Source organism: Ochotona curzoniae, unplaced genomic scaffold (assembly GCF_017591425.1).
Source record: "Ochotona curzoniae isolate NIBS_2020 unplaced genomic scaffold, NIBS_Ocur_1.0 contig_3819, whole genome shotgun sequence".
In the NCBI taxonomy this organism is placed as follows: domain Eukaryota; kingdom Metazoa; phylum Chordata; class Mammalia; order Lagomorpha; family Ochotonidae; genus Ochotona; species Ochotona curzoniae.
The window spans coordinates 32,957,720-32,972,798 of record NW_024466004.1 but is presented as its reverse complement, the minus strand read 5'-3'; the positions used below and the strand labels follow the sequence as shown (position 1 = coordinate 32,972,798).

At 37.9% G+C, this 15,079-nt stretch overlaps 1 long non-coding RNA gene across 1 annotated transcript; it reads right to left on the bottom strand.

Moving 5' to 3' along the window:
* Positions 1-2,057: 2,057 nt before the first annotated feature.
* On the bottom strand, positions 2,058-13,508 carry LOC121158471. The gene is made up of 3 exons (XR_005884191.1): positions 13,498-13,508; positions 4,567-4,569; positions 2,058-2,135 (listed from the first exon to the last, which is right to left on the bottom strand). It is a non-coding gene; the product is annotated as an uncharacterized LOC121158471 (long non-coding RNA).
* Positions 13,509-15,079: the final 1,571 nt, after the last annotated feature.

The following is a 15,079-nucleotide window of genomic DNA, read 5'->3' as shown; positions in this document are numbered from 1 at the left end:
GAGATTTCCTGAGCTGCTCTGCTCATATGATATTTCTGAATGCTACACTTAATAATATTAACACTCACACCTCTGTTTTCTTTTACCCCATCTCCCTCACTTCTATCTATAAATTTTAGTTAGCTGTAATTTAAAGTTTTACTTTTGCCTCCTTAAGACAAATTTAAAACAGTTATATTTATATTTTTTCCTTCAAACTCAACCAATTATTCTGTGTTTCATCAATAAATTGACTCTAAGCAGTGAAAATATGTAAGACATGTACATTTTTATGCCTGCACAAATTTATAGAATTAAGTGAAGCATAGTTTTAGAATGTTTTCCTTTTAATAATAGGACTCCTAAATAAACTATAATAGTAATCCTAAAAATAGGAAAAAGTATTTGTAAAGATGAATTTATTTGAAAGTCAGAGTTAGAAAGACACACACACACACACACACACAGAGAGAAAGAGAGAGAGAGAGAGACTGAGAGAGAGAGAGCATTTGTCCATCTTCTGGTTCACTTCCCAGATGGCTGCTGCAGTCAGGGCTAGGTCAAGCCAGTTATGCATTTTATTGATATTTCACATGTGTGTGCAGGGATCCAAGCACTTGGGCTGTCCTCTGTTGCTTTCCTAGACATATCAGCAGAAACTAGATCAAAAGTATAGTAGTTAGTACATGAACTAACACCTGTATCTGATACAGGCATCGTAGGCTACAGTTCAACTCACTGCATTGCAGCACCAGGCCTTTTCTTATGTTACATAAATCGCTTTAAGTTGGACAAGTTTTGTTGACATTTATTTATCTCATCCTGCCTTAATTGCTTTTATCTTTCTTCATTTTTTTTCTTTTTAACATGCAGAACATGGCTTCCTTTCTTATAAGTTTTATTTACACAATCTGCTGGTTCTGTCCCAAAATTTCCATAATAATTAGGGTTGGCACAGGCCAAGTCAGGGGCCAGGAATTTCGCCAGGTATCCATTTGGTGGCAGGACTTGCATTATCATTTGCTGCTTCCCAGCTGCAGGAGCAGGAAGCTGTGTCAGAAATAGAGTCAGATTCAATCCCAGGTGTTAGGATGGAATATGGGCATTCAGGAGGTGACCCATCATGCCCAGGGATAGCCCTCAGATATGGCCCCAATCTTTCTTCTTTGTGTTTTTACCTTAGTTTTTATGAGTTGCCATAACAAAGTAACATAATGTGGATGTCTTAGGCATTCACACAAAAGAAATGTATTCCTCATAATGAGAAGCAGAACTTCAGGGTGCTAGCAGTTGCGGGATCTGCTGTCAGATTTTCCGTTCACAGAAAGCTTCTGTCTTCTCACTGTGTCCATGGAGGAAAGAGCAATGTTTTGGGCTTCACAAGTTACCACCCCCACAAAGGTCCCACCTGCTAAGAACATCCCATTGGAGGTTAGAACTAGCAAATATTCCATTATGACAACACAATATTGAGTCATCATAGCATCCTCTTTTCTCATACTCTTCATCATGGTATATATTCTCTTGAATACCCCATCATTTTCCTGAAGATTTCTTCCATAGGTATTTAATTGTCTACACTTGGACTCTACTGGGAACTGACTGCTCTTTGGGTCTGTTTCTGAGCTATTCAAGGCACTGCATTCAGTGCCCTCCAAGGCTGAGGCTTCTGTTTTCTGGATCACTTATGGATTTCTTCCTAATCAGCTTACCTCTAATTTTACTGGAGTGTATCTTAAGGACAATTACATGCCTGATTTACAAGAGTCTTTTGTGTTGTTCAATTGTCCTTTGTACTAGCATGGATTGACTTCGTTCAATACCTTGAGAATATCACTAAAGAGTCTTTATTTAATCGTGTGTTCTTTGCTTTTCTATGCTGTTTCTCTCCTTTTTTTTTCTAATTTTTCATGAAATGGTTCTGTAGGCTTGGGAATTTTTCCTGCCACTCACCCCTCCACACATTCTCGGTTTTCCCCTATATTATTACGAGTGTATAGTCCTTCAGTAATTGTCACAAGTCCATCATTCTGCTGTTTAAGCATAGCATGATATTGCAGGTATAGGCAGTAGAATAAAGTCCGGCATCCTATTATAGAGATGTATTAACAGTTTCACTGGGAGTCCATCTTTTATCCTGGAGTGGAGATGCAGACCTGCCACATACTTTCAGTTCCCAGTACGCTAGTCTCTGCTGTTTCCTTGATCAAGCTGGTTCATGCTGTTATTCCTTGAAATTTACTTACATTTTCTAAAATATTGGCTAATGTTTTGTCCAACCATATATGGCAATAAGAAACTCAGTTGAGGACCAGGTAGCTGGCATGCACCATCCCAATAAAGGCAGAGTAGATTTCAGAGCTGGTGTAACTGATGTTTCCTCTTCACTGGGAGGCATGCAGCAGGTAGATGAGCTGGAATTTCCAATTGCTAAAATAAGAAGATAGCTGCTTTGGTTGTAGATGTCTGCAGTGTCCCTCTGTCCTGGCCAGGGCTGCTATGCCCCTCCAGTGTGACTCTGTTTCCCCCCCACACACTAACCCCTCCCCCGTACTTCTTTGTCCTTCTGCCTTCCTCTCCCTTAATCATGCGTCACTTTTCTTTGAAGCATACCTTGAGAATCTTAGTGTCAGGTTGATGCTGGTTTTCAAATTCAACTGATAGGCCTGATGTTTTAATTACATCATCGATTGCCTTCTTGATTGCCCTAGTGCTCTGTGTAGCTATTGGAATTTGTCCACTCTGTTTTTAGAATTTCAGTGGTTTTCTCACGTGCTTACTTTTGCTTTTTCCTTGATGTGTGTCAATCCAAGTCCATTGATTTCTTTCTTCTAAGTGCGCCTCGACATTGTTGATATGCTGATGCTGACTCTCACTGCTTGCCAAGACTGATCTACACTTGCATCCGTATACAGAAGGAAGAGATCTGAGTGGGTATTTATACAAACATTGAGCAAAATCTCCCAGTCAACTTATTCTTATGGAGGCCATTTAAGCTAGTCGTTTGCTGTAATAATTTTAGCCTCTAAAGTCACAAAACTATATTGCATTGGCTTTTTTCACAGACATTAAATTCCGTTTATTTTATATTATCACCATTAGGCTACTTGTTGGGAAAATTCCTCATTAATCACTCATTCCCATTGTAGAGGAGATCACTGCTATCAGCTTTCTTTCAATGCATGTGTCCAAACTTCCATCAGATAAACAAAATACATTAAAATATAGATGATATCATAACATTCATTACACTTTGCAGGTCCTTTTTATCCAGTAATTGTCTTGGAGATTGGTTGATGATAAGTAATCAGAAGTCTGCCTCACTCTTTTTCAGTTCTACATAGTATGGATTACAAGTCATTTATTAAGATATCAATACCCAGAATTCCCACAAAGGTGGACCACCAGCACTGTGGTCCAGGGACTTAAGATATTCCACATTTCTGACATCAGAGAATCAGTTCTAAATCCCAGCTAGCTGCCACATTTCTGATTCAGATCCCTGTTAATGCATCTAGGAAAGCAGTGGAAGATGGTCCAAGAGCTTGGGTCTCTACCATCTATGTGGGAAATCTGGGTGGAGTTCCTATCCACTGACTTCAGCTTAGCCTGGCCCCAGGTTTTATGTCCTTTTAACCAGAAGATTAAAGTCTTTTCATATATCATGCACATACACACCCACAAAGTCACTGCACCTTTCAAATAAGTATTTAAATACACACACACACACACACACACACACACACACACGCACACACACAAGATTTGAAGATCTATAGGAAAAGTTTCTCTTAATCTTTGGGTAAGATTATTATGGTATCACAGACATAAATTCTCTTAGGTTGATATGAGAATATGATATCATCTTTACATAGCATTATAATGTGAAAAACATCAAGTGTGCTTTGCAAGCCTTTATGTGTAGCTGTATGAAAACAAAATGTTGTATGAAAACAAAATATTGTCTATAAGAAATAGCAGCAGGAGCATGCACTGAATAAAAACAAAAAAGCATTAAGAGTTGCAACTTCCTGATTTTTCAAAGTGATTAGTTGCCATGGATCATCTATATGTTTCTGTGGTCAAAAAAAAGTAAATACAAGCAGATTGAAGGCTGATTTTTTTTTAATGTACAATTCCAAGATTGGAATACTGGATAGCCCTACATAAAGGGAGAAGAAAACGTGTTTGCAAAAAATATAGAAAGCTACAGCTGGTGTTTATTAGCAGATATCAACCTTTAAAACACCCCTTGAGTGTGGAGTATTCATATGAAGAGAAAAAACCCTACGGGAAACTGGAGACCTGTGTCAGGTACCTTCATGATTCATATGAGAAGTCAGCAAGTGACCCCACTTACTGACCGGTGCTCTAAAGGTCTGAAACTTGATATTTGCACATGCCTATTGCTCACTATAGAGTTGTATTTTATGTTTTATTAATTAGACACTTTACAGTCCAGGATGCTCAGCTTGTTTAGCTGTAAGAGGAAAGATGACTTTGAAACTGGACTGATTGTTTCAGCTTTCCATTGCAGCATGTTGGGTCATCATAAACTCTTATGCCAGTACTATTTTTCAACAATACAATCTTCAAATAAAATAAATATGAAAAAACCCGACTACATCTTTCCCCTTTGGAAAAATCTCATCTTAGCAGAAGAGAATCGTTTTTTGGAGCAGAGCTGCGCAATGAAGCTTAATTTGTTAGTCAATCGTTAAAACACGAACAAAGTGGAACAGCTCAGAGGTACTCCTGAGGAGAGAAAAAACTGACCTCACTTCCAGATAACTAGCTTACATAAATTTTGCAGTCTCAGGGCATGTTAGAGAATTTTTACATAAAGCACAAGGGAACAACATTCTGTCTCCAGAGCTTCATGTTGTACATATGCAGTTTTACACTATGCACACTAAAAATGAAAATGCTCCCAGTGGAAACCTGGGAACTTGCTGGACTTACCCAGAACAAATTATACCTATGCCTGGATTCTGTTAGAATTGAGTAGTAAACAAATTGTGTTTCACAAGTTGATGGTATTTTTATGTGAGTGACCTTTATGAACAAGCAAATCACTAAATTAGAAACTTGGACACTCAAGTTCACAGTTGCGAAAATGCATCAGGAGTGCAATTTTAAGAGTAGAATGAAAGCCCACAAATATGCAGCTAGGAGCACAGCGTCTAAGATGAGCCAAGAAAATAAAATGACAGATGTTTGACTCACTGAGCTATTCTTTCTGACAGGAGATTAGAGCTGCCTGTGAGATTTCTTTGACTTGTGACTCATTTAATTCATTTAGACATTGCCAGCAGAGCAGGCTATGACAGAGCAGATCCATCTTAACAAGTACACTCCTGGTTGTTCCAATAAAGGAAAATAATTGAATTGCTGATTCGGGTTTTTTGAAAAACACTCAGGCATTTGATATTTGATTTCACACCAAATAAACATAAAAATATTTAGTACATCATATTCTTCCTTTGAATGAGAGGAAAAACACCTCCACAGAATTAGTACCAGGTATCTTTCAAACTAAATAGAATCTAAAGATATTTCTTGTATTTAGTTGATTGTGATACAACTAAAAGTGAATTCCTAGTGTCTGATTTTGAACAAATACCAACCCCGATTACATATATCTACATGGGAAAGTGAAAGTGCCGGGAAGTCCAACTCTAATCAATGTATTTCTCAGGAGGCATGTGCCACAGCAAAGAGTTAGTTCCTGTTAACTCAGGGTGTAAGGATTATAATGAGCGGGTGCAGCAAGGTGGTGGCCATAGGTTTATTTTGCTCATGCATTCATTTGTTCATTTTCTTATTTATTTGAGAGAGAGAAAGAGAGACATTTACAAACCATGAGAGCTTTCATCTACTGCTCCTTCTCCAAATGGTTGCAATGCAATGGCTGGGACCGGACAAGAGGAGCCAGGAACTCGATCCAGGTCACTCACTGGGGTAATAGCGACATGACTATTGGAGTTAACATGTGATTCCTCCCAGGGAGTGCACTTGTAGAAAGTTGGATCAAAGGCAGCAGCTGAGCCCTGAGCCCAGATGCTGACATCTTAACCACAACACCAATGCCTGCCCTGCGACAGATATGCTTAGTAAACTGGAATGCTGCTCTTGAAAAATGAACTAGTTCTTAAAGATAAAGTGATTCCTCTTAATGTGCAGACTGGCAGCTTCCTTGATAATTTATAAAAACTGCTTCTAGCTCATAACCCTCAGGAACTGAGTAGCAAAGCTTCCTTCACTGCTACGGTGTATATGCATAGACTTTTTCTAGCTGGCCTTATTTATATTCCTTGCCTCACTCCTCTAACAGGATGTGGAACCACTGATGCAGAAATTAATGCATAAAACAGAAAGTAAATACCTATGCCCTTGTCACATTGTTGGGACCAAGATAATCTTCATGTGAATATATTTAGGATTTAGATAGCTAGAGCCTACACAAATTTGCAACTGCCAAGCCATGTGTTGTCCATTAAACAACTTTACCACGCATAAAAACTTGATCAAATAATGAACGATGCTTTACAGCAGGGTTGATGGTCTATGTACCTGGACTCAGGTGAAAGTGGCAAAGGTATCATTAAAGTTGTATCTGGGACTTGGCCCTGAAGACATTGTCTACTTTAAACAATAAGATGAGTAGGAAGGTATTTTATAGGCTAGGAAAGAAAAGTCAAAGGAAGTCAAAGGAAGTGAAACCATCGCTAAATGGTACAGGCACTATTCTAAACCAGATCTTTATAACTAAAATAATTGATAGTCCACATTTTATCAACTTTGTCCACTCTACCATGGAGGCATATCCCCTTTTCAAAATGGGAAGAATATTCTTCATCATTTGACTGTTAGAATATGTACTAAATTAATATTTGTTATAATTTTCACGAGTCTCTCAGAAAAAAAATTATTTTATACTATCATTTTTCAGCTTTAAAAGACAGAGTGTCTTAAAAAGAGTTGTTCTTTTACTGCACCAACCAGAGAAATTATCCTTGTATTAGTTTAGCAGCAGCTATACCAGACCCAAATTAATGGTGGCTCAAACTTCACTTCATGTAATAGTCTAAGAAGAAGTGTTCCACGAGTAAGATTGTGATTCCAAGTGGTTGAGTCTCAGGCTCTTTTTGTATCTTGTTGCACTATCTCTGAGTGATGCCATTTCCATTACGTAAAGATGGCACTATGCCAATGCTACAATACAGGCACAGGTAGACACAGGGGAAAGAATTGACCCTTCACTTTGAGGTTTGATCCTAAAATCACACACAACATTTTTGTAATAACAAGACATAAACTCAAAGGCCATACCTAGATATATAGGGATATGGGGAAATCTAGGCATTCATTAGCTGAAGCATTCACTAGCAAAACTTCATTATCATGGAAGCCAGTGGAAATAATTTGGTGAGACAATTGTCTGTCTTTAAAACTTAAATATAGGATAACACCAGACCATACTATTGCCTTCTGTTGTGCACTTGTCTTCCTATTTCTTACAACCTGATGTAGCCTATTCTTTCACTTTCATTTCACTATCAGTGCTCTGATACTTTTAAAAAATTCTTTCTATTTCATATGGTTTAAAACAAGGGGAAGTTCAAATTAGATTACCACAGTAAAAACAGAATGTTGTTCTTTTGATTTTCACTGTTTAAAGGAAGGAAGGGGAATACCAAGGAAAAAAAACTCACAGGAAATTATACTCAGTAGATGATACATTAACCACACAGTGAATGATTTCCAAAATTGTCAGGTTAGCTGCTCGGTTATGAGGGAAGCAGCCTATGGGGGAAGTGAAATTTAATTAAAGCTGGAGAGAGACTGCCTGGACTAAGGAAGCTGAGCTCCCCAGATGCAAGAGGACAGAACTCAGACTGCCTGGCCAGGTGTAAGAAATCAGTGCAAATGGTGCCATGGTATGAGCTTTCCCAAGCTAAGTTCCCAGTCCTGAGAGAAGCAGCTAGCAGGGTGTGCCCCCGCCCTAGCCTGAACTTTCAAGTGTCTGTCAGACCATTGTGTTTATTTGTATTTGACATCCAGGAATTGAAATCAATAGTTAAACCATGATATGTCACAAATTGTGACCCTCATTCTTACCACATGAAAACATGCATGTAGCAAACCCTACATGTATTTTGGGATCATTTCAAATATGTAATACCTCCTTAAATTCCAACTTATATCCATATTTGGACACATCAATTTTTTTCAGTATTCCCCTATTTATACTATGTCTATTTCCTGTATTGTCTCCCTTTGGGAATTACTATTTTTCTGTGTGTCAACAAGTGTCAATCATTCCCCAGATTAACTAAAAACAGAAAATTTAAATATGCCTATGTAGAGAGGTAAGATGGTCATCTTAGCAGTCAGAGCACAGAAACAGAGTGATGCCAAGAGTCTGTAAATGAAAACTATAGGGGTGATACTGCAATAATAAGTTTCATGGTTGTCAAGGCCTGAGCCCTAGATGGCATAAATTCCTACGTGTACAAGTTCAAGGGACTCATGTACTTGGCCACAAATCCTGCTCTCCTCCTCCTTCTGGGTTTGCAATGATCCAGCTGAGAACCTCCTGGATGGGATAGTGATTAGATAGCAAACAAAAAGCAAAATAACCCTCAGGTGGGTCAAATCAACATGAAACATGATTTTTCAAATGGCTTAATGTTGCCAGGACAGAAATTGAGTTGTTTCTGTCTCCTATGGGAGAAGGTTTTTTCTTCTTTTCAGGAGAGATTTCTCTCTCTCACTAGGAAGGGTTGCTGCCTCTGAATCCTGCTTTAAGAAACTTCTACTTGGGGCCCAGCGTTGTGGCCTAGCAATTAAAGTCCTTGCCTTGAACGCACAGGGATGCCATATGGGTGCCCGTTCTAGTCCCAGCAGCTCCACTTCCCATCCAGCTCCCTGCCTGTGGCCTGGGAAAGCAGAAGAGGACGGCCCAAAGCCTTGGGTCCCTGCACCCGTGTGGGAGACCTAGAGGAGGTTCCTGGCTCCTGGCTCCAGATCGGCACAGCACAGGCTGTTGCGGTCACTTGGGGAATGAATCATCAAACGGAGGATCTTCCTGTCCTTTTCTCCTCCTCGCTGTATATCTGACTTTGCAATAAAAATAAATAATAAATATTAAAAAAAGAGAGAAGCTTCTACTTGTGTCTGTCTTTTCTGTCTGATTGTGTGTCATCAACCCTCTTCAACCTGGCTTGAGCTGTGCCAGATGTAGCAGATGTCTTTCTGTGTGTGTGTGCACCATGGTGCACTATTTTAACTAGATAAGGATAAGACAATATGTGTTTGTATTACTTTGTTAACATACACACACACATATGCATTTGAGAGAAACCAGTCAGCAAAGGCAGTGATTCTCAGATTTTTAATCAAATCCTTGAACACCCACTATGCAGGTATAATTATAATAGTAATCATCAACAGTTAATATTCACATTTTAAATTGACCTGTTAAATCAGTGCAATCCTAATCGAAATCTCAGCAATTTTTTGTTCAAATTAACAAATGGATTCAAAATTCATATAGAATTATAAAGAACCCTCAGAGCCAAAACAACCTGAAAAGGAAGAGCAAAGTTGGAGGACAGCCACTACCTGATTTCAAGCATTATTATGCAAACAATGTGTTGTTGGCATCAAAGTGACAAATACATCACTGGACAGGAACAGAGAATTCAGAAGAATAAGTAGATCCTAACATATTGTACAATTGGTATTCAACAAAGACTAAATAGGCAATTGAATGCAAAGGGAAATAGCCTTTTTAAATAAATGGTCCTGAAATGATTGAATATCATGTTAAAACGAACATTAATTTATATCTTGAACCATACACAAAAATTAACTCAAAATGGATTGTACACATAAACTATCAAAACATGATCCGTAAAAGAAAAATATTGATAAATTTGACTTCATGGAAACTAAGAGAAGACGAGCCAGAATGAAAGGAAATATTTAGAAATCATGTACTTTAAGCACGGTAGCCTAGCAGCTAAAGTCCTTGCCTTGCAGATGCCAGGATTCCACATGGGCGTCAGTTTGTGTCCTGGTGTTCCTTTTCCCATCCAGCTCCCTGCCAGTGGCCTGGGAAAGCAATTGAGAACAGACCAAAACCTTGGGACCCTGCACCTGCGTGGGAGACCCAGAAGAAGCTCCTTGCTCTTGGCTTCGAATCGGCTCAGCTCTGGCCATAGCAGCCAGTTGGGAAGTGAATCAACGGACAGAAAATCTTGCTCTCTGTCTCTCCTCCTCTCTGTATATCTGACTTTCCAATAAAAAAAATAAATCTTTAAAAAATTTTCCAATGTGGGGTAGAGGGAATGTATGCAAAACACCTGAATCAATACTTCATCAAAGAAGATGGTAAAAAAGTTCATGAAAAATGATTAATATCATGAATCACTAGGGAAATGCCTGTTAAAAACAAAATGTGATATCATCACTGAGGATGTGGAACAGTTTCTGCTAGGAATATATAATGACACATCACTTTGGAAAATGTTGAGCTTGTTTCTTAAATAGTTAAACATATACTTGCATGTGACTCAACCGTTCCAATTCCTAGATTACTTTTTTGCAAGAGAAACAGAAGCATATGCTATGTATATTTCTACAGAAGTGTTTACAGAGGCTTTGTTTGTGATTCACCAAACTGTATGCAACCCAAACATCTGTCAGTAAAGAAGATAAAATCTTGAAATCTACATAATAGAAAACTTATCTTTAATAAAAAGGGATGAGCAATTAACACATACAACATCTTTGATGATTTCAAGATAATTTTATTATATGAAAAAGCCAGATAAACAGGGCTTATTATTTTTTTAAATATTTATTTATTTTTATTAGGGAAGGCAGACACACAGAGAGGAGGAAACAGAGAGGAAGATCTTCATTCCGATGGTTTAGTCCGATCGCTAACTCCCCAAGAGGCCACAATAGCTGGACCTGAACCAATCTGAAATCATGAGCTTATTCCAGATCTCTCACACAGGAGCAGGCTCTCAAGGCTTTGGACTGTCCTCCCAGGCCACAAGCTGGGAGCTGGATGGGAAGCGGGCCTGCCAGGATTAGAACTGGCACCAATATGGAATCCCAGCCCATTGAAGGCAAGGACTTTAGCCACTGTGCTATCACACCAGGCCCAAAGAGGGCTTATTCTTTGAGACCATCTATATTAAACCCTATAAAATGCAAATGAATCCATAATGACATAAATCAGGTCCGAAGTTGCCAGGGGTGGACTTGTGGGGAAAGACTCAATACAAAGCGATAACAAAGGGATTTATTTTGGGGTGGGGAAAGTGTTCTGTATCTTGATAATTGAGGGAGTATTTACAGGTCATGTTTATTGTAACCTACAGAAATTTGTAGAGTTTAACATTAGCTTTCAATAAATGAATAACCCTCTTATGTATCCTTTTTAATGAAGGATAGAGATTCTAAAACAGTCATTGACATTTTCTACTCTTCCTCCAGGCTGGCCTATGACACAACAACAAAGCATAATTCAAAAACCACAAAATTCAAGAGTTAAAAAAGAAAATGAGATTCAAGAATAATGCTGAACTTATTTGCTTCACAGATTGAGTTTCTAAAACCTAAAACCCCCAGGCGTTCCTTCCACAACTACTCTTTCTTACAAAACTATGTTAATGTTAAACAGCTGAGAGTCAAATGTAATAACGCGGAATACTGCTACAGAGACTATATATTAATTATGGAAGATGACCTAGCCAAGACACATCCCATCCCAAAGAGTTTCCCCAGAAAATAATGACCTGTGCAAAAATTCAAAGAAATGAGCAAGGCCAATGTCACAGAACAGACGTTTTGAAACTCGCAGGCAAATTCTTGAAACTCGCAGGAACATCAATAAACAAAACAAACATGAGAAATGTGTGTTAAGGCTTGATCTTCACATTTTTGTAGACAATTTCACTTTCAATTGAGGTGTCTTCTGGGATCTCAGATTCAGAAAATGTGATTCATTCAATTATTTAGAAAATGTTCACCAAGAACAGCTTGTACCAAAAACTGTGATTAATGATAGAGTATATTAGAGAGCAAGATAGCTTCATAATTATAAGATTTTTTTCTGTAGATTTGTTTAGAATCTGCTATAAAGCCTGGCCACTGTGATTTTGTCCTTGAGAATTCTCAAAAATATGCTTGATAAATGACCAATCATTTCTCCTCAACGTACCACCTACCAATCTTTCTCATCTGCATTCTAAATATATAGGTACATGCATTACAACATAAAATACAGAACTTCTTGTCTAATTTGAAAGTCAGATAAACACCTCAATTTTAGCACAGTTATGTACCAATGATTTCATGGATAAATGTACATAATATTGAAAAACGTTCACTGCTTATCTAATGTTCAACCTTAAATGGATGTCTTATTTTTGTTTTTTGCTAAATATGGCAACTCCAATGTATTTACCAATTCCATAGAATGTCAACTTTGTTCTTCAGTAATTTAACTTTATTAGAATACTTCAAAGATGAGCTGTGTACAAACTATTATTCTAATTAAACATAATGATTAGTAATTTAAAACTATTTCATATAAACTAATTAAACTTTAGAGGCCAAATATTCAATATGATGATGATAGTTTAAAGTGGTCAAATTAAGTCATTACCATTGGAAAAGTAGGTTATTTGACCACTTTTCTGTGAGGTCACTGATAGTTCAAAACAACAAAACATAATTGGCATATATTACAGTGGAATTTTTGCAAAAATAGAATAAAATAACTGAACATGGGGTTAAAAAAGAGAGGGATCAGAGCAAAGTATTCTCTTTTTATTCCTGCTAAAATGAATGTCTTTCATGCTAAGATAAGAGTCTAGGAAGTTATTGCTGCTACCTACCTCTCTACCCAAAACTCCAGATAACTTGGTTTCTGTGGATCCAACAGCTGTTAAACTAGTGTAGAGCTAGATGTTAACATGAACTTGGACCTGGGAGACCAAGTTGGGAGCTGATGTACTGGGCAAAACCTCAAGAGCTCCCTAAGATTGCTCAAGGCAAGGATCAGAAGCAAAAGATTGAAAGAATTTGGCCCAGGCAAGATATGCTTACCATAGAGAGGCAGATATTCAGCTTTGTGGCTGAAATGTACAGGTCCTGTTGTTTTAGTGCCAGTCTCTGGCTCTGGAATCCAGCTTCCTACTAATACAAATGATAGGAGACAGTGGCGATGGTACACTTTGGTGGGTTCTTGCCATGCATCTGGGAAACCTTGAGTCACTTCCCAGCTTCCAGCTTTAAGTTGGCCTAACCCTGGCGGAAATGGGTTTCTATGCAGCAGCACTTGGAGTTTCACTCTTTCACACTCTCTCTTTCTCTCTTTGCCTCACAACTCTTTCTCTTTCTCTTTCTTTTTCTCTTTCTTTTCATCTTCCTCTTTCTTTTTCTCTATCCTCAAATAAATTTTCAAGGAAATGAAAACTGATACATTTCCCCCACAGGATCATCTCTCCCCAAGAAAAGCCCAAGAAATCACTGAATGAGTATATGAAATCCACCTAAAGTATATGAAGACCTACCCTAAAAGTGGTGATTAAAGATGTGGTACTAAGGAATGGAATGGCACCTTTCAAATCCAGAGGCAAATGCGGATTATATCCCAATAAAATGACAAAATAACCATAAATCAGAGAATGAGAAACACATTGCTAAGATGACAGAACCAAATCACTACCTATAAATATTAACCCTGAATGTAAATCACTTAAACTCATTGATCAAACATCATTGATTAGTGAACTGGATCAAAGAGCAAACCCATCTATCCATTACCTACGAGAGGAACATCTCACCAACAGATATGTAGAGACTGAAAATAAGAGGATGGAAAAGAATGTTGCAGACTAATGGAAAGGAAAAATGAGCTGATGTAGCTATTTTAGTATCAGGTAACATGTTTTCAGTGTGAAAAACATTAAATGAAATGAAGAAGAACACCACATAAAGGAATCCATTCAGCAAGAAGAAATCACAATAAGTATATTTGCTCCAAATCCCAGAGCACCTAGTTACATGAAGAAAAATGTTAATGGATATAAAAGGAGAAACAGACTCACATATTAATAGCAGGGGACATTAACACCTCACTAACTTCAATAGACAGATCAACAAGACAGAAATTCAGAGCAGAGCTCACCAAGACAATGGAATAAATGGACTTAATTGGTATCTATAGAACTCCTCATCTTACAGAGAATACACCTGTTTTTTTCATCAGCACATGAAACTTTCTCTAGGATAGATCACATTGTAGGCCAATAAGCAAGCCTCAGCAAATTTAAAAGAATCAAAATAATACCATGCATCTTCTTAGACCTTCAAGTGTTGAGCTGAAGATCAACAAGTTACAATACCCAGAAGCTATGTAAATACTTGGGTATTAAACACCTTGCTACTAAATCAATAATAGGTTACAGAAGAAATCAAATAGGAAATAAAAAAAAAAAGGTTTGAGTGTTTGAGTGCCTGATATGGTAGCCTAATGGCTAAACTACAAACTAATACACGTTATGAACATAGATGCAGAAAGGCCCAACACAATGCTAGCCAAAAAATCCAACAATATATCAGACAAATGATTCATCTGGAGCAGGTGGGATTTATTCCTGCCATGCAGGGATGGTTTAACAAACGCAAATCAATACATGTGACACACCACATTAACAAATTGATATAGGAATGGGTAAAGACTTCTTAGAAAAGTCTCGAAAAGCACAGGCAGTCCAAACCAAAAGGAACAAATGGGACTGTGTCAAACTTAGAAGCTTCTGTGCAGCAAATGAAATGCTCATCAAAGTGAAGAAGAAACCAACAGGATGGGAGAAAATCTTGGCACACTGCACAACAGATAAGGAACTAATGTGTAGCATTTAAAAAGAGCTTCAGAAACTCAAAAACAGTAAATGGAACAGTCCTGTGGTTAAATGGATAAGGGAAATGAGCAGGCATTTTTCAAAAGAACAAATTCAAATGGCTAACAAACTTGTGAATAAATGCTTAAGCTCTCTAGCTATTAGGGAAA